The sequence below is a fragment of the Ascidiella aspersa genome, chromosome 2 (assembly GCF_963924565.1).
Source record: "Ascidiella aspersa chromosome 2, kaAscAspe10.2, whole genome shotgun sequence".
NCBI classification, from domain to species: domain Eukaryota; kingdom Metazoa; phylum Chordata; class Ascidiacea; order Phlebobranchia; family Ascidiidae; genus Ascidiella; species Ascidiella aspersa.
In genome coordinates, this window is record NC_139448.1 from 6,694,052 (window position 1) to 6,715,470 (window position 21,419).

General features: G+C 34.5%; 2 long non-coding RNA genes across 2 annotated transcripts; both read left to right on the plus strand.

Moving 5' to 3' along the window:
• Positions 1–7,315: 7,315 nt before the first annotated feature.
• On the plus strand, positions 7,316–8,711 carry LOC146163332 (uncharacterized). Its single transcript, XR_014494570.1, has 2 exons — positions 7,316–7,509; positions 8,189–8,711. It is a non-coding gene; the product is annotated as an uncharacterized LOC146163332 (long non-coding RNA).
• A 5,246-nt stretch (positions 8,712–13,957) lies between these two features.
• LOC146163333 (uncharacterized) lies at positions 13,958–15,987 on the plus strand. Its single transcript, XR_014494587.1, has 3 exons — positions 13,958–14,412; positions 14,828–14,933; positions 15,468–15,987. It is a non-coding gene; the product is annotated as an uncharacterized LOC146163333 (long non-coding RNA).
• Positions 15,988–21,419: the final 5,432 nt, after the last annotated feature.

Below are 21,419 nucleotides of genomic sequence, written 5' to 3' on the forward strand. Positions count from 1 at the left end.
AGATTGCTCTATTACACCAACACAGTCTAAAAGACAAAATTTAAAAAGTTTTGCATTCACAGACTATGTGTAAAACAATGCACATTAAAACAGGAAAGTAACGTTAACAACAACAACGTATTGAAAAAATAAGAACAATACAAATCCAGCGGTGTAAAACGAAAATCCATCAGTTTAATCCGAATCTGAATGCGTGTGTGATACATCGAGAGAGCTGTTGGCAAATAATATAAAAATTAGGGAATAGGGAAGTGACTGCTAGGGCTATAGGGTCGAACAGGGGAATATATACCTTATAAAAATGGCTCATGTGTTTGTCAAGCTAAGGAAAACCCCATCCAACTTTCATCTGTTTAAGCTGCATTAACTGGGAAATGTGATTAATGACTACAAACATAACTTTTAACTTCATTTACCTTACGAAACCAAATCGAAATGAGCAAAGCCAAAAAAACTAATTGCAATGATGCACATGCTTCTACATGGTACAATAAATGCCCAACTGGTTGCCTTAAACAAAAAATTTAAAATAACCTGATAGTTATTTAATGTTTTTTATTTTTTTATTTTGTCAGCAAAGTGTTTTGTGATTAATTGTTCTCACTATTGGTAATATTATGATCCAGACGTTTGGAATCCTAACACAATTCAACCATAGTTTCAAAATTTAGATGTGCCATTTACTAATTTAGCCAAGCACAGAAATTTTATATCACTGTTAATGTATTTTCTTGTGCAACCTGAATTTGTTTGGTAAAATTTAGTATCAAGAATTTTTATCTCATTTTTTTGCCAATAATAATATTTTTTACAAGTTTTAAACTTTGTTTTTATATTAAAAAAATATAGACCATTCTTAGTACTAGTCTATGGTATAATTTTTTCCCAATAATTCTGTCATATTATGTTTATTTTGCCTTTACTTATTGTGTGATAGCGTTTTGTGCTGTGTAGCTTCTGGTCCACAGAATGCAGACTGGTCAGAAATATATAAAATTAAAATTCTGGTGACACTGGTGACATTATATAACTATCACTGGTAGGTTTTGAAAAAAATTCCTGCCCAAATAAAGAAATTTAAACGCAGCCAGGATACATTTTAAAGTCTTTGTTGTTAGCATCTAGGGTAATTGCAAGCATAAAACAAAACAGTAAGAGTCAAATAAATATAATAATTAACAAAAATCTTGAAAATATTAATCACTAATTTACCTGTAAATATTGATGAGCAGCCAAGTTCATGAGGAATATCTTTAAGGTGTACCCTTTTTCAAATCCCACCTTGAACCTTTAATCAAGCCTTTAGTCGAGATCTTCAGTAATGAATTATCAAGTGTTCATTTGGGGTTTTATGCACACCCAAGGTATTTACGCTGGCATGATACAAAGATCAAGATTTGCATTAAAATTGTCTAAAAAATTTGGGTGTTCACTCGCCGTAGAATGCAATTGCCCACAGAGGTAATAGAGCTTGTTTTTCTATGTTAGATGAAAATTAATGGAGGCTTTAAAGTCATTTATTCAGTAAATTATTTTTTTTCCTACTTAAAATAAAAGTTATAAATAAAACTACAAATACAGCTTAGACTATTTAACCTGAAAATATATTTGATAACAAAGCCTAATCTTTTTATGTAACCCTAATCTTCATGGTTTAAGGAAAACAACCTAAATATCTAACAAGCACTCTAGCGCTGAGCTGCCAAACTTATTTTGAATTCCAATGTCCTGATAGCAAATGTTCAAACTGGACTGTGATGTCATCCGCATATTGGCCAATCACGAGTTTACGCGCCGTTCGAAAACCGCAAAAAAAAAGCAGCAGGGAGCGACATTCTTGTCTATCCAGGAAACTGCGTCTATAGCGGTCGCTGTGCTAGGTACTTTTTTATGCGATTTGTTTCATGTAAAGACAATGTTACCCTTACTAAAATGCTATCTTAAATTAAGTCACATCTCTATTTTATGTAAGCATAACTAAGTATACTTCTTTACATTTTCTAAAAAAGTTAATCAAAACACATTACAGAAAAAAACAAACATTTTGTACATAGGCTACATAATCCCGACGCATTCCTTAAAAGAGAGCATTTCTATTTAACGAAAATTAAAACTTGGAAAGTTAGTAAAATCAGTTATCTTCAACGTAAGTAGGCTAATTGATGTTGTTTCTACCTCACGTTTAACGTTTTGATAGGGTTCCTTTGACGTTTGTATCAACGCTAAACAATATTAATGAAATGTTTTAATTTATGTATAAAATAGTCTAAAACAAGTTGACCTCGATGTCAGGTATATACCTTGTTGTATACGTCACGTTTAACGTTTTAATCCGATTGCATTGTGGTTTGCCGTAACCTTCGAAATGACTACGATCATTTAAGATGTTGCAAATTTGGTCGCGTTTTAGTTTTTCGTAATGTCAAGAAATAAAGTTATTGGAACTTTTGAAAATAGCATTTAAAATGGTTTCAAATAAGTTATCTTCAGCGACAGTTATCATTGCTTTTTGCATATACGCCACGTATGATGTTTTGAATTGGTTATATTGAAGATTGTAATAACGTTGAAAAATAACGCTTTATTAACGTTAAAAATGACGTATAAAATAGTCTAATTCTAAACACAAGTAAGCTTCGATGTCAGTATTTACCGTAGTTTTTACGTCACGTGAAGTTCTAATTAGATTGCATTGTTGTTAGTTACAAACCAAAAAATAACGTTGTTAAAACGCTTAAAATCACGTCCAAAATGCTGTCAAAGAAGTTAGCTTTGACCTTAGAATTCAACGTCATTTATACTTCACGCGTGACGTTGTCAGTTAGTTGGATCTTAGATTGTCGCAACGTCAAGAAATAACGTTATTAAAACGTTTAAAATTGCATCCAAAACCGTCTTAAATAAGTTAGCTTTGACGTCAGAAATCACCGTTGATTGTACGTCACGTATGATTTAATAAATTGGGTCCATTGTGGTTTCTCACGACAACGTATGAAATGAAATCAAGTTTACTTTGACGTGAGTAATTAACGTTGCATGTACGTCACCTATGATGTTCTAAGTTGGTTACATTAAGGTTTGTAATAAGGTTGAGAAATGAGAAATGATGTATAAAATAGTCATAAAAAAAATATGCTTGTTACAAAAGGTAACGTTGTTGTTACGTCACGTTTTACGTTTTAATTATATAACATTGTAGTTAGTCAAAACGGTAAATTGACGTTATTATAACGCTTAAAATGGCGTCCTGGTCTCCAAGAAATTAGCTTTAATGTCAGAATTTAATGTTGATTGTACGTCACGTATCACGTTGTAAACTAGTTACATCAATGGTGGTCACAAAGTTTAAAAATAATGTTAGCAAAACGTTCGCTCTGACGTACAAAATAGCCTAAAACAAGTTATTAGCCTCGAAGTAAGTAATTAACCTTGTTCGTACGTCACTTTTTACGTTATAATCAGGTTACATTGTGGTGCGCCACAATTTTTTTAAAGAATACCATTGAAAAAACGTTTAAACGACGTCAAAAGTGGCTGAAAAGACGTTAGTTTTGACGTCAGTAAACAACGTTTTTTGTACGTGATTTATGACGTTTTGAAATAAGTTGCATTTGGTTTGTTTCAACGTTACGAAAGAACGTTAATCAAACGTTTGAAGTTACGTTAAAATTTGTCTATAACAAGTTAATTGTGACGTCAGAAATGAACGTGAATTCTACGTCACGTATGACGTTCTAAGCTGGTTGCGTTATAGTTTTACGGAACGTTAAATATACAGCATTAATTAAACGTGTAAAAGACGTCTAAACCGGTCTAAAAATGTTAGATTTTACGTTAGTAATAAACGTTATTTGCATGTCACCTATGACGTTGTAAATTTGTTTCATTGTGGTTCGTCTCAACGTTAAAAAATAACGTTCAACAAACGTTCGAAGTGACGTCCAAAATGATGTAAAACATGTTAAGATCGACGTCTGTAATCAACGTTGTTTGTACGTTACAAATGACGTTGAAATTTGGTCGCATTGCGGTTTTTCTTAACGTTAATTTTGACGTTAGTGCTACGTTTTACATTACGTTTTGATAACACGGCCTCGACGTATTTTCTTAACGTTCGTTTGGACACATTCCCACAACGTTTACTTAGTTTTAAAAAAAAATCCGAACGTCGAAAAAACGTTGTGTGTTAGCTGGGTACTCCCGTGTAAACAGAGGAAGCCATTCGACTCTTTCCAAATCTCTCGTTAAACTTTGCAATACGTTCCAATTACTTATTTATTGCATAGTACTTATTCTGCTCAAACTACATTGAAGTTTATTGCTTTGAGCATTTCCGTTTTAGTGTTTTAACCAAATAAATATTGCAGGAGAAAATGTCGCCTGTCATTCATCACAACTTATTAACATGTGTGTCGCAGATGTATCAACCACAATATACATATAGGCTGCAACATTTTAAACCAATCCATGACAGTGGTTCTTAAACTTTGTTTCAACGCAGACTCCCGACAATTTTATTTAGTTTCCTTCGGACATTCGGCATGATTATTTTATAGACGACGTCATAAAACAGGTAAACTTAGGAACCCTGCTATTTTTCCAACAAATGTGAATCTCAAAAGTCTAAACACATTAAGTAATAAGGCGGCAGTGCGTTTTTTTGATTTAAGCATTTTTGTCTTAAAAATGTTACTCAAATTTTTAAATACCAATCTAAGATTGGAATAAGGCTTTCATGGACCCCTAAAACTAGACCCTCTGGCCAGCGGTCCAGTTCCAACGAGCCATGCTATGAGTTAGCACACATTCATCAATATTTGTCAACCTGGTGGAATAGAACGAAAAAGAGCAATGGAGTTGAAACCGCATTTATTTGTTTCCCGTCAAGCTTTTGCGGAAAACAGGAGTATTAATATTTGAAATCTGTTACCTTTTTAAAAGTAATTACAAGGAATATTTTCAAATTAACTGTCAGCTTTCAAATTTATTCTACAGTTTGGGTTTATTTACGGAAACTAAAAACTGAAAATTAAGTAAAAAAACTTTAGGTTTTTGATTTATTGGGAAAAAAACCCTGAAAATCAGTAAAACAGTGCGTCCTAAAATAAATACTCGGCCTAAATATAACAAAAAGTGTATGAGGAGTATTAATGTAAAACCACACATTGCAGGATTACTATTATGCAAGGTTAGGCGGTCAATAAGGATTTATACAAACTTATATCACCATTGCCTGCTGCACCCTGTTCAAACATACAACCTAAATTAAAGGGCATCAATAAGCCTATATTTTCGGGAACTGAAATATACATATACAGTACACAATGTGTATCGAGACTTCTGGAGTCATGATTCTAGTGCAACCAAGGCCAAGGTAGAAAAACAATATAACCTGTGGTGAGGTTCGAACTCACGACGTCCGGTCATACCGGGACCGTCGCTCTACCAACTGCGCTACACTGGCTATAAAGGAAGCACCTCAAGAAACAACCATGGAACCACTGCCTAATGCATCCTGTTCGTACAAAGAACTTAGTTGAAGGAAATCAACAGCACTTATCAGCTACTGAAGCATTATTTTACACAATATGCGTTCTGTGATCAAGCCTTCTGTAGTTGTCTGGCCAATAACGGCACCCATTAACCTTAACTATTCATCCTAACGTTTTAAGATTGATTTTCTAGTGGATATTTGACCGGGGTCTGGGGGGAATTCCCTACCCCATAATGATCGGCCGCTTTCTGGACATGACCTGTTCGGTTTGGAGTACAGAGGATGGAAAGCAGACAACGTGCAGAAAATACTTCAACAGTCAGATGGCCTTCTATGTGTTCATCATACTTTGTGCCACCAAGGTAATCAAGAAATAAAATCTGGGCAAAACGTTGAATTTGGCAAAACAACAAAACAATTTTAAAACTATTCTGTCGTTTGACCTTACAAAACGATTAAGTATGTAATGTTTGATATTTGTGTAAATTCCTAATATTGATAGCGTTTTTTTGTAGAAATCCAAACCAAATTATTTATACATCGTCAGTGCCATTTAGTGGTCAAATTTTAGTTAAGCGATCTATTGACTTTCGTGTAAGGAAAGTAGCTAAATGTATAAAACAATCTTAACAGTAGCAATAGAAATAAACAATTAATTTAAACCAAAGAGATTATAACCATGAGGACAAACTGTGACGTAACCCATTGTTCTACTTTCGACAGAGTTCCGCTCTAGTGCATAATAGTAAAACGTAAACAACTGGGCTTGACTTGTATGTTGGTGAGCTAAAATTTTGGAGCAACCCAGGTTGGAAAGTTTGGCCTGCGCGGGGGATTTATCCTGGATTTATCCCCCGCGCAGTAGCACTTTCAGCCGCGGTCACAGCCGCGCATTTTATAGAAAATGTGTTCAGCCGCGCAAATCTGACTCGAGCAAACGCGCAAAACTTTAGCCGCGCAAACTTCTGTATGAAACTTAACAAGCACAAAAAAACAAAACGTATATAATATAATGCATCATGTAGAATCACTTGCGAAACGCTAAAAACGCACAGTTCGGCGATTTGGTCACGCATCAGTGGACAACGGTCACGTGTTTAGTGACGTCAAATTAGGCAATTTCGAGTAATATTGCACATTAAATGCTATACTATCCAACTTTTTAAATATTTACCTGCGCACTGCGCCCGCACACCAACCAAAAATTGCGCAGTGATTCAAGTATTCTATGAACGCTGTAAGTTTAATATAAATTTGCAATTTACAACTTTCGGTAGCCTGATGGTTTATTTTCAGCCGCGCAAGTTCAAGTCGAAATTTTATTTTCAGCCGCGCATTTTTTCAGCTGCAAAACATCTCCCCCGCGCAATATCCAAAGTTTCCAATCTGGGGAGCAACCGGCATATATGACTGCGGAAGCGTACAACGCGTTTCTGTAGAGTAGACCAGTGGTTCCAAACCGGGGTGCTGGAGAGGAATTTACCTTTTTTATTATTACTATTAAGCCTTTTGGTACAACTTTTTGTGTTTGCTTATATAGTACAATAAACAAAATATTACAATATTGCTTAAAGTTATTTTTATTGCCCCAGTTTCGTTTATTTTAGCATTACAGTAAAAAACTTAAAGAAAATTAGAGTAGGGATCTTGTAATATATTCAATTATTCTTTATTTTTGGTGTTAAGGAATGTTAACATTACACATTTTGGTACTGGATAGGGTTCGGTGAACACAAACTTGGTGTGTAATATTGTTCATTGAAAAAGGAAAGCACCAGATTATGCAGTCTTGTAATCTGTTGAAATTAAATGTAATAATAACCTTTATTCTTTTACTACCAGTTATCCAATCAAGTTTAAACTGAATAAAGATATATATATATTTAAGCTGTTTACAAGATGTCACCTATTTCTATACATGGGCTTTGATATTCATTCAACTACATCCTCCAGCAGTTAAGCTCCAAACTTTTGTTATCAGCTATTAGGGAGAAAAGAGTTGAGAAGCACTCAAGGTAAAAAATACTTTTCGCAAACAAAAATATCTATTTCAAACAGGGCTGCGGAGTCGGTTAAAAATAACCCGAGTCCGACTCCGGGTAAATGTGGCATTTCATTCGAGTCCCGAGTCTGGCCCTGACTAAACAGCCTGTTTAACAATGGATATTCAGCTATACACTTATAGGGGTGTCATATAATTCATTCATTCATAATACGTGGTTGGAAAATATTCCACCACATGCTATATTCCACCTTTACAATTTTCAGTTGGCGATCATATTAGTTTACTGCGCATGTCAGACTTGGGAGTCGGGTAGTTTTACATGGTCTTACTCGAGTCCCGAGTCTGACTCCAGCAAAACAAACCGATTCCTCGAGGCAGACTCAACAGTCCTGATTTCAAACCTGTACAATATGCTACCTAGTTCTGTGTGGAATTTTTTATTTACTCTAAATTAAGCCACTATACTTTTACAGTCTATAATTTATTTCCTGAAATTTATTCAGAATAAGTAATAACTCAACAACTCTTTTGACGACAAAGTAAAAATTTATAAATATTTTATTCATATAAAACAAAATGTTTACTACACTTGGAAATATAAATATAATAAATCAGTGCAAAGAGAGATAATTTAATAAAATTATAAAAAACATTTGTAATATATTGGTCGATAAATTGTGTTTTTACAGACGCTGTTGACCAGGTACTACACAAAAGAGTACAATACTGAAATGGCCTCTGGAATCTGGCGTCAATAAAGAACTTTATTCATTCCTTAAATTTATTGATTCCTGCCATGTTTAACCAAATAAATTTTAAATAAACATTATTTTGTTTTGCTTGCCTGAGTTTGCATATTACCAAAGAAGTAGGAAAATAATGACACTTTTAACAAGAATTGATTACTTAAGACAGGGTGGTCCAAAACCCAGGCCCGACATCATTGTTTGTGGCCCGCGATGCACTGTTGAATTATTGTAATGCGTACAGGGTTTATTTTAAAGAAATATAAGTGACCAACAATCAGTAAGCATACTGCAATGGTTTGGTTAGGTTTACATTTGTGCGATTACACTGCCAGTCTGATTAGTATCGCTCGATTTTATTTGTGCACAATTTGGTGATAGCAGAAAGTTTGTGCAGTTTATATATCTTTCGACAGTTACTTTTTGACAATGCTTTGTGCCGTCATCTGTAAACCCCTTCATGCTCCGACCTAACGAAAATCGTTTATCCGCTCCTGGCCTGCATGTAGCCTGCTTTGTGGCCCGTAAAGAATATGTAAGAAATATTGTGCAACCTTGGACCACCCTGACTTAAGAAATCCAAATCAAAAGCCCAAAACAATTGCCAGTAGGAATTTGTGTAAAGCAGTGTCATATGTTATCCACAAGAGAATAAAGTTTCACATTAATTAATAGGCTTCTTGCAGCACAACAAATGGTAAAAGGGTGGAAAATTTGAAGGAATTTATTGTGTTTTACTTTTTAATCTGCTCGTTCTGTGACCAGAACTTTTTAAGTGGAGGTTCCCGATCAGTTTTCCAACCTGTATAATAGAAAAATAGTGTAACATACTAAAATAAAAAAAAATTTTAAATAAATAAATACTTAAAATATGCCAGTAAGTCACAAACAAAACATTGGTAAAAGTACTCGGAAGTTTTGTATAACTAGACCAGGGCTTTCCAAACTGGGGGTTGCTCATGGAGTTAAATTTTATACAAGTGCTAAATTTATAAAATTGTTATTTTTTTTGTTTGGTATGTTAATGGCAAATTATGTAATGCAGATTACTTCAATAAATACATGCCAAAGTAGACATCGAGAAATGTTATGTTTTAAAATGTTAAACCTAGTGGGTCAAAAATTTTAATACAATAAAAGCAGTCACAGACTGAAAAGTTTGGGTAGCCCTAAACTAGATAGGCCTAAACTTTACCCATGGACAGATGGCAGTTTAAAGTTTTGTTTATAAGTAAAATAAATACTCTATAATGGTTTGCATTACACTATGATCTCATTGTCACAATAATCTTACCAGAGATTTGTTGTATCTTTGAGGAATAGACTGACTATTTTTTTATTTTCCCACTTTACTGTTGATATGTCTTTAAGCAATGTCCAACATAATCCCAGAATGGCTGAATCACAGTTATAGACGAATATGTGTTCTTATTATAGTTTAACTAGTAAATACGAGCAAGTTCTATAAAAATAAACCAAGTGGAGAAGTTTAACATTATAATACCATACTCCAATACTGAGCAATCAAATATAATATAATTTGCAAAATTATTAACTGAATTCAGTGACATTTGGTAACTACTGATTTCAAATGTAACTACAAATGCTAATTGCTTGCTTCACTCGCACAAACAGCACACCACCAATAATATTTGCTAGTTAAATATTACACACAGCAAACTGAGGTGCAAAAACTTTTTGTTTGAACGATGTTTTCAAAGAATTTGGTATTAATTTTCAGTTTATGGTATCAATTTCAATGTGTCTTAATTTGTAACACTGGAACAAGTATATAGAAGACTATTTAGAGCAGCAGTACAGCATAAATTTATTTTGCGCACTGAACACTGGCATACTAATGAAAAATTACTGTATGGAAAGTATTTTTTAGGATAAGGATATATTTGCGTAAAGAACATTTCCTAAATGAACATAGCACTACTGCGCCCCACCGCTAAATTTGGGATCTTAAACAGTAGTATAGAAATAGATACATTTGTATTCCAATAGTAATGTAAGGTAGTGGTTCGCAAACTTTTTTTGCGATGCCCTCAAATAAGAATTTTGATTTGCAGCACACTTATCAAATTTGGAATTCTACAATTTTTACTAAAATTTATACACTAAAGTCAATTCATTTATGGGTTTGGTTTACCAAAAGTTTCTTTTTCTGTAATAGGCTCTGTAGTGTACAGTGTACAATGCAAAATACCTATATCATTTACATTAAACATTAAGAAGCTAACAATTAACACCGCCATACAGTTAAGTTTAATGAGTTCGGCACCTTGAGATTAACAACAAACTAAGTGATATTAATTTAATTTATACGCCAACTCCTCACATAAATCTTAACGTAGAAAGTAACGCAAAAAACGGTCAACAAATACCGCATACGGCAACAGGTTACGGTGCGGGTTTGAGTTTGGGTTGGTAGAGCATTATTATTAATAATAAAATAATGATGTGCGTTGCGTTATGCGGCATTTGTAGACCGTTTTTTGCGTTGCTTTCTACGTACCAAATGGAAAGAGCCCCGAAATCAACGACATAGTTCAATCGCGTACATTTTAACAGTAACACGCCTTTCAAAAATGTACAGTAGGGTCCTAAGAAAGTGTCACGCAACTTGTGATAACCTTGCCTGTCCTACCAAGTCAATTTTGTAAACAGAAAACGGTTTAACTTAGGACTAGGGGTCATTAAACAACAAATTACGCCAAAAGCGTACATTTTTATAACAGGCTTAAATGGGAAAGATGATGTTTTTCTTATTGTGAATCAGACCGTAACGGCTGTCGAAGTAGAATGCATTGCTTAAAGGCAAAAGAAAAAAGGCAAAAGTGAGAGTTTGTCCTCATGGTTATAATCTCTTTGATTTAAACTGTTCAAATAACATTGCAAAAGACGCTGTATTCACGTAAATCTGTAAAGGCGGCGTTCTTATTTTATATCTTATATCTGGTACACAAATGGTTTACATTTGCACTAACTACTTTCTCGTTGTATAATTTTGAGTCAAACTTATTAACGTAGGTCGTGATTTTCCTCACTTATTCTCTGGGCATCCTTGCGTATAAAACGGGAGGAAAAACCATTGCGGAAGAAAGAACGGATCGCAACAACAGCAACAACAACAGCAATAGCAACAACAACAGCAATAGCAATACCAACCGCAACAACAACAGCAATAGCAACAACAGCACCAATATCAACAGCAACAACAACAGCAACCACAAAAGAAACAACGACAGCAACAATAACAGCAATAGCAACAACAACAGCAACATCAATAGCAACAGCAACAACAACAGCAATAGCAACAACAACAGCAATATCAACAGCAACAACAACAGCAACCACAAAAGAAACAACGACAGCAACAATAACAGCAACAATGATAGCAACAGCAATAGCAACAAAAACAGCAATAAGAAAAGCAACAACAGCAAGTGAAACAACAACAGCAACAACAACAACTAAAGTAAAATATTGCTCCAGTGAAAAAGCACATAAAACGGCAATCTTTCATAACCAAACAGAATGGTCATTTAGGTTTTGCGTTTCATGTGAAACGCTGCTTTCGAATTGAGGAGGGCGAAATGACATTGAACGAAGCTCGAGCAAAACACAATGACCATGGATAAAGACAGGCATAACATGACGACCTTAATTCGAGAGTCATTTTTAGCAGTTATATACTAGCTGTCTTTAGATCAAGAAACCCATTTCGTGATCAATGGTTTGGCAATAAAAAGTGAATGCATTAAAAGCAGAAATTTAATTGATTGACGAAAAGCTTATGATCAAAGCGCGCAAGCGATGGTGAACATTTTTATTTCTTTTGATTATTACTAGTGAATTTATTTTTTGGCCACTCAGCCTAACTGAGTTATTTTCCTCAAACAGTTTTTATAAGCAATAATGTGGATAATAATTTTCATTGTATTTCTCAAAAACATATTAATTTATAGGTGGGCAAATGATTTCAAATCTGAAACACAAATTACTCTACCAACTGAAATGTTTACTCTGAAAAGTGAAATATCCTTAATAAACAAATTAACTATTTATATGCTATAAAATAACGTAATGCAACGATAACCTAATGTAAACAACAGCCAGTGAAACGGGATTCAAGCATCGTTTGCATACTGCTCAGTGTTGGTTTTCTATTTTTAACAGACACGAGTAAATTTCGGTTCATTCTCTACTTAACATTTTAACATGCAAGTTTCGATTGTGGCTTGTCTCGTGCTTTTCTAGTTTTTTCTTATTTATGGGTATTTATTTATTTTACTCTGTTTAATTCTATATATTATTACTGTCATGTGAAATATTTGTTTATCGTGGTGTCAACTCTATAAAAAAATCCGTTCGACCTTGCAAACTTTATATTACTTAGAAACGACATTTGACTTTCCTGGACTTCTGCATTGACATAAACATTTTCGAACAACATGACTTATAAATTGATTGACCTCATAAAGAGCACGTTTTAAATAAGCAGAAACAATTGGATTGTTAATTAGTTTGTGAGACTGTTACTGTTTTAGTGTAAAATTTTAGATGACGAGTTTGTACACTGTTTCACTGTTGCAATGAAATACAATCAAATTGTCAACTAAAGAAATATTGTGTACTCAGTAAGGAATGTCTATTTGGTGGACTAAGGTTGCGTTATTTAGGACTTTCATAAGATTTGATATCCCAATGAACCTTTTTCACTGTTTAAAAATTGAGGTTTAGAAAAGGTTCCTAAGTGTTTATTTATAATTCTGCATTTAGAATGAAATATCTTTTTATATCCGCGATAAATTCATTTAGAGGTATAGCAAACAGACTACTAATACAACACATGAGCGGTATGAAATATGCAAAAAGACAAACAAAAAGATGGAAGTTCAACAGCGTGCTTGCGATTTAGCTAGCCACACTCTATTTTTCACCGCAAATAACAAAAAACTTGCACAAAGTTGTTTTGCATATTATTTCGTACCACCCTTAATAACTAAACCCCAAACTTTAAGGCGTATACAAACCGGACCTTGGTCTAATGCTCAACACATGCATTGACAGCTTCGTCAGTAGAACTCGTGCCCAACGCTTCCCGTTCAACGCAGGATGCGTCAAAAAGTGACGTCAAACCGGCCTGTAGCGCAAATACAGCCATACGTCATCCAATGTGCCATTGGCTGCTTTAAACGGACGCTTTTGGGATGTTCCTAATGAACTAACTGTACAACAAATAATATGCAGAACGTGTAGTATAGTCATAGTTTATCGCGGTGATTTGAATATGTTAGATGAGTATAAGATAGAACTTGCAATATTTTATATAGTCCAGCTAAATCGGGAATATTTTTAATATGTTTGTTTTGATAAAGGTTTGTAAACCTGTCCAACTTGTAAAAGGTCATAAATGTGTTCTGGTCAACATTTATAAAGTCGTTGAAAACTTAGCGTTTTGTCAAATGTGTTGTGACAACAAAACCTTTACTTCAAAACTTGTATACAGCACGTTTTCCAATAAATCGGTTATAAACTTGAGTTGATAAAATTTATTTGTGTTTAATCGGTGTAGATTCACAGCCATGAGTTACACTATCTAATCGTAACGCATAGCAGAACACAATGTTTTAATAGTTTAAGTCAATCACTTAACTTATTTAAGTCGCTGTTTTAAAATAACTTGATTTGGGAAAAATGCCTTGACTTAAAACTAGTTTAATGTTTAATTTGTATGAAAAGGACTTGGAAATGACTTGCTCCAATTATGACTTGACTGGGGACTTGTTTACAAAATCCGGTAAAATACACATAACTTGGATCGTTTGTAGTTATCATACCTTTTTAAAACATCTTAAAAATGTACAAATACAAAATTATACGTTGTATTTGCAAAATACCTTCTCACAAAAGCTCAAAAATGTTTTCCCAAACTAATCGAATGCTGTATTGTGTGTTATTAAGCAGATTACCAGTTTCCTTTATGTCGATGATACGTTATTATACCGATATAGCGCTGTGCTTCGTATTGTTGACAGCAGCACCCAAAGGCATCCTCAGTTTTAATTGCTCGATAGGCGCTATTAGTTCAACTAAGAGTGATATCTCGTTTGGCAACTGCACGTATGGCTGTCTGCAGACGGAGTTTAACTACCCGGGTAAGCCCTTGTCTTAGATTAGCCGCCTAATGGCGTTTTGCCCCAAACGTCTGCCTGGTTTTAGGTTAGGCCACGGTTAAGGCGTATACAGTTGTGCTTTTTCGCAATGTTGTGAGTTAACAGTCTCGAAACAAATGTGCCTGCTACCGCTACTATTAGTCTTGGTCAACTCAAAATTGCAGGCCTTAAAATGCCCTGAATATGTTTGTTAACCCATATGCACGCACTTGTTTTAATTTTTGTAATAAATTGGGGTACTGGCACGACTACAATCAAAGGTTTACAACCCAACATTAAAGTTGGATGAAATAGACTTGCTTCTACAGTGAAGGTATGACCGACCAATGCTATAAACCCTACTAAAAAGGAATCAAATGTCGCTAGCGTGCGTACATTATCCTTAGACTTGATTTAGGCTTGACGACCAACATTCAGTCTTTCAAATGCGCTCCGGACAATTGCACCAACATCCAGTCCAGATGCATAAACGAGGCAACCAACGTCATCACAATACCTATCCAGTAAGTGAAAGCTGGTTTCAACTAACGTGAACAACATACTACAGTGAATCCTTAAAATGTATCGAAAAGACGAAAAAATGCAATCACAACAAATTGTTAAAACGGTTTGCTAAACTCCATTTTCAGTAAAGATTTGAGTGTGTAACGATTATTGTAAAATATATACTGTCATGGTCTAGGCTTTAAGTTAGTTTAAACGTATGAAGTACTTTAATTCCAAACGTTGTCGATTTGTCTACAAAAGATTTTTTTTGAAAATTGTAAACACATTGAATTTACTTTTTTTATGAAACTAAATATAGTCAAGTTTCGCACTACATCACATAAGCATCTAGCTTTTAATGTTTACAGTGGAGTCACAATATCTCTTCGTGTGGTGAGTCAGCAAAAACGCAATAATTCATCGGTTTAGAACCAACCCTATACCGACATCGTGCGGAACGTTTTTATCTCGAGAATTTTGAAAAGGTTTTGAAATAGTTTGGATGCAAAACCTATGACGAATAAAGACCTAACAAAAAATATTTTTTGTAGAAATTGCGTGGTATCCTGCTGCTACAGCGATGGTTGCAATAAAGCTAAGTCTATCGTTGTTACTACAACTCCACGCACAACCACCACATCGAATTCAGCTAACCAGATTCTTGGTCGTTTTTTAGTTATCCTACTGGGTGCTGTAACATTACTGCTATCTATCGGTAAATTTAACTGATTTGCACTATCTGTTGCGTTTGTACTATTTGCTCTTTCTATCTGTTGCAAACACTTGCAATAGTTCTATCCTGCGTGATTTCAATATTTTATTCCAGCGTCTACTTATATTTATGACCTTTAAACCTGGTGTGCGGTAGACTAAATAGCATGCTAAATGTTTTGGTATTTGTTTTGCTGTTTTAATGTGACGCAATTGGCGCAAAGGATCTAGCGGATTTTTAGCATAAAAACGTCACACTATATACTCCCCTGAAAACAGTAAATGCCATTGGCCTCTTCTGAATCTCTCGTTAAACTTTGCAATGCGTTCCAATTACTTATTTATTGCATAGTAGTTATTCTGCTCAAAGTACAATGAAGTATATTGTTTTGAGCATTTCCGTTTTAGTGTTTTAACCAAATAAATATTGCAGGAGAAAAAGTCGCCTGTCATCCATCAAAACTGATTAATAGGTGTGTCCCAGATGTATCAACCACAATAAACAACACTTTAAACCGATTCATGACAGTGGTCATTAAACTTTTTCAACGCAGACTCCCGACAATTTTATTTAGTTTCCCTTGGACATGGGTCGGCATGATTATTTTATAGACGATGTCATAAAACAGGTAAACTTAGGAACCCTGCTATTTTTCCAACAAATGTGAAACTCAAAAGTCTTAATACATAACAGGAATAAGGCGGCAGTGCGTTCTTTTGATTTAAGATATTTTGTTTTAAATATGTTACTCAAATTTTTAAATACTAATCTAAGATTGGAATAAAGCCTTCATGAACCCCTAAAACTAGTCCACGTACCCCCATGGGATTCACGGACACCAGTTTAGGACCCTCTGGCCTGCGGTTAAGTTCGAACGAGCCATGCTATGAGTTAGCACACATTCATCAATACTTGTCAACCTGGTTCAATAGAACGAAAAAGAGCATTGTAGTTGAAACCGCCCTAATTTGTTTCCCATCAATCCTTTTACGGAAAACAGGGGTATTAATATTTGAAATCTGTTATTTTTTTAAAGTAATTACAAGGAATATTTTCAAATTAACTGTCAGCTTTCAAATTTATTCTATAGTTTGGGTTTATTTACGGAAGCTAAAAACTGGAAATTGAGTAAAAAAACTTTTAGGTTTATTTTTAATATATTCTATTTTTGTCTTCAATCTAACTGCAATTTAAAAATAATTTTCAAAGCTGGTATAGAATTTCACAACATTTTTGTCCAGGTTTACATTTTTAGACCAGCGCCCAATATTGTTTTTAAGGTCATTGTACATCTTTTTATGTAGGCTTCTAATAAATGCTATTTGAGAAAATCGGACCAACTTGAAGCGGCACTTAATGTGTTTGCTTGTTTAACAGGCTTCTTGCTATGCTTGAGCCGCAATAATAATAATTAACGAGAAATGACCGATGAATCTGCAGTCGAACGAGGTTTGCAAACGTGACGCGTGCGCAAACATGTGACGATAAGGCGCATATTAAAAAATGCGACAAACAATTTCGGGCCCACAAACTGATTGGTCGTCGGTCGGAACGTCAAAAAAGTTCTGTTACAATAGTCCGTAAAAGTGTTTCTTTTTTGAGGAGAAATTCTTTAACAACAGAGTTTTTTTAGGGTTTGTTAACAGAGTTATACTTAAGAAAAATAGACAAGTGGCATTAGAATCGTCAAAAAATGTGGTGGCATCCTAGTATTCAATAAACTATATGATAGCATAGAAAATGGGCCCTGGTCAGAATCCTACCACATTTTCCTCTGGTTTTTTTTATTGATTTCTTGTTTTTCTATTTTAATTAGGCCTTGCAACTCCTCGAAAACGAATTGAAAGTTTTTCGGGTAATTCAGGCGGTTTGGTAGTTGGAAACGTTGTTATTTTTAATGACCAAATGGACCAAATTTTTATAATTAGGCTAAATTTGGTTTGTTGTATAGTATTTTGTGGTTTCTGCACTTGCTAAGTGTATCATTGCCGCGTTTTTGCATGTAGAAAAGTCGGTTTTATTTTATTTTATTTTTCAAGAAATCCTGTTAAGAACGTTACATAGAAGCAAATCGCATTTACTTTCGCAGTGATTGAAATAAAAATATAAAGCCCCCAAAAAAATATATCTTTAGATATTTTTTATCTCTATGCAATTTACGGATTATGGGGCTTTTATTTGATTTAATTTTCATAAATTGAGCAGAAATGCTTGAAAAACAGCTTGAAACACACAGCAATTTATTATTTTTATCTCTATGCAAGTTATGGATTGTGAGGCTTTTATTTGATTTAATTTTCTGATTTAAGCAGAAATGCTTCTTGTCAAGTGATAACTTTAGGCCTACTGTTGCAAGAACTGACAATTCGGCTATTTGGTGTTTGTAAGTTTATTCAAAAAAAGGAAAACAAACCACAAATTTGTTATAGAATAAGCTATATGAATGAGCACGATATACCTGGCATGCAGCGCCTTCCTAGTACAACTAACTTTCGTATACGGAAAATATCGCTCGCAGTTCAGTGCAGAACTGTTCCAAATGTCAGAAAACAGTAAATAAACCATAGGTTCGGTTTAAACCTGTTTTGTATAAAGTCTGTACCAGGCTCGGGTCAGGTTACCTTCTCTCTACCAGCCGTTCAACATGTGATTGACTGGAGGCACGCGTTACAGTAATTAGTTTTATATTTATCGACGAACATGTGTAAGTCAATACAAAGCAGCACAAACACAGAGTCGGATACATCTCGGTTGTTAGGAGAGATTTCGAGCTGTTTATACTTTGTGTGTAAGTATATGACACAAATATATATGTATATAGTTATATGGTAGTCGAAACGTAATTGGCAATGTTCGACTTGCGCAGGACACCACATGAAAATAATACAGAATATGGGAAGACGTTGATTTAAAACACAAAACGCTTCTTAGAATAGAAGAAAGTTAAAATAGCGGGATACTTTAGATTAAAAGGAAATAATCGTAGTCAGTAAGGTGCGGTCACCCGTTGGCCTAAGAATTAGTGTTGCTTGTGGCATAAATAGAAAGTTATGCATTTGTCGGAAAAACCTGATTGGTTTTTTTCGTTAATTGAATTGCAGCTGTGAACCCTATAGCTCGAAATAATCGTGAAACGGCGGTGTTCGACAAGCGAAGGACACAATAAGAAAGTAACACGTAACATGGTAGAGTTCACTGCAGACTATAGTTGTTTTTCTATCCTGCCTTGCATCATTTATTGACAGATTCGTGTCTGCGATGGTTTGCGGTGTAATGATAATACGTTTAAGCCGAAATCGTTGGTCAAAAAGCAGCTTCAGAGGGGCTAGATTACAATTATTGAACACAACGGTGTGTGTGTATCTTTCATTAAATATATGAAGACCTTGATTTAGGAAACTTATAGCAACATTTAAAAAAATCATAATTAGTTAGAATGCCTTGAGTAAAACCTGATTCCTAAATTCTGTCAGTAACTATAGGTGATCTGTTGGCAAGGACGTTAGTCTTGCTTGTTGCTTCATAAAAACTTTATGCATTTCCGGAAAAGCGTGATATATTAGTGGTTAATATAATCGCTGCTATGAATTCTAAAACGCTGAATCGTGTTTAAAAATCGCCTCATATTTATCCTAGGGGTAAATGAAGTAATATTATACTTCGCCTGAATTTTCGTGCTCGCAATTGGTCGAAAATTTGTACAGTTTTGTAAACTGTCGTCTCCTCATCGAGAAAAAGGGCAATACGTATGAGTTTTTTGGAACACTTTATCGTTTTCGTTGCTTTGTTTAGGATGTCGGTTTAAAAACCGCTTTTATATGTGAAGTACTATTAGAAGACTTTTAAAAGCGTCGGCTCTTTAATAAAGTACAATATAAGAATCATCCAAATGGCATACAGTATAGCTACGTTACCATTCGGCGTTATTTTTAAAATTTGTGTCAACTTTAGGAACAGGGTATTAGAAAATACCAAGGTACTTGTTTCCAAAAAGCGTGCTTCGTTCTGGATTTTTTTGTCTTTCTTTAGTGGTTCTGGAAATATTTTTATCTACCACTCGACTCTCATTTAATTATTATTATCTTAATGATTCATTCGATCAGATAATTATAACAATGTATTGCACGTCGTATTAACAATGGATTGATTGTTTCTGCCTTCTAATGAAGCAAATGAGTTTTCCTGTGACTATTCAATAAGAGTAGAGTAAGAGGGGAAAGCACAGTTTATCAAAAGTCCCAGAAAACCCAATTCGTTTTGAACGAATGTCAAACGTGCAAGATGGCGGCGTGCTGTTCCACTTGATTGGTCACCGTCATTAAGCCAGCCTGATACGTGGCCTCCTTGCGTAGCTGGAAGGAAATGACGGATTTTTTCCCAAACTTTTATTTTCACGTTGTATTGTATCACGCTGAAATGACAGGGATCGGAGAGTATTGCGGTGTACGTTTTGATGTTTGCGTAGGAAAAAAAGATTAATACACTTTTTGGCAATGTTACAAATTGCTTGCAGCGGAAAATAAAATCAAGCGTTTTGGAAAGAAAGAGGCCATTTTTTCATTACAAAGATCCATTCTTATGTATCTCTAAAATAAGGTTCTCTTTTTTCAACATTTAAACCGCATTTCCAGTTGCGTCAAATACACTTGGCCCATTTCATTAACTCAGTCCGCTTCCAGGTTAAATTAGTTTCTTTAAATAGTATTACTTTTGTGCTACGTTAAGAACATTTGCTATAGCAACTAAACCAATAAATGAACTTTCATTTGAAAAAAAATCGTTAAACTCAATCTAAAGTTCATTTATTTGTCATATTATTTAAAGCAAAGATCTTTGTAATGGGTAAAATCTTATGTTTAGTTCGAATATAAAAAGGTTTCAATAAACGAGGAGTTTAAGAAAACCGAAGTATACTATAAAGTTATTTGACCGATTTATTTAGAAATAAGCCTTTTACGAACTTAAATAAAATCCTATATACATGTCGAGAAGCAATTTAAAAAAAAAAGATAGACAAGCTAACTAACAGTACAATAGAAGACAGCATTACTACTTTGCTATTCTATAGCAGTGATTTTCGGAGTTCGTTGGAACACTAGCTATATCCGCTTTACATGGTCCAATGTTGGGAACGAAATTGTTTACTTTGTCTAATGTTCAATAGCATCACGACCTTTTGTTTTATGAAATATCCGTCGACCAGTTTGTATGTTTCATCGCGAACCACTTAATTTATTGCTATGTACTATTAGGACTGTAATTTCGTTTGCCTGTTGCTGCTAACTATAAAAATACAGCCCGGTCTCAAGTTTGTGTCATTTCAAACAGGAAAATCATACAAGAAAAAATGAAAGTGCTAAAATTATCGTTGTGTGGCTTATATCAATGCATTATTATAAATTTATTATTCGAAGTTTAGCAAACTTAGTTTACTGGATTAAGTGCTAAGTCGCTTAAAATAGCTGAAAAACACTGCAATATAGAATAAGCTACCAGAAACGGCAAGACATCTATTTTTGTCAACCCGCCCAATAAACGTGCCTAATAAATTGAAAATAACTTTTCAAACGGCGGCCCAAAACTGTCGTTTTTGTTTGTCCTTAGTATCAGGTTGGCAACACCGAACACCGACTCTTGTTTAATGCACCAACATTTCAGCATCGACAAATTTCGTCCAAGGTAAGCCAATCGACTCCGCTTACGTTGTTTAGCCTTGCACCAAGCCTAAAAACATAAACGGGGGCCATTTGGGTTCCGAGCGAAGTTGCTTTGTTTGCAAAACCAGGATCTG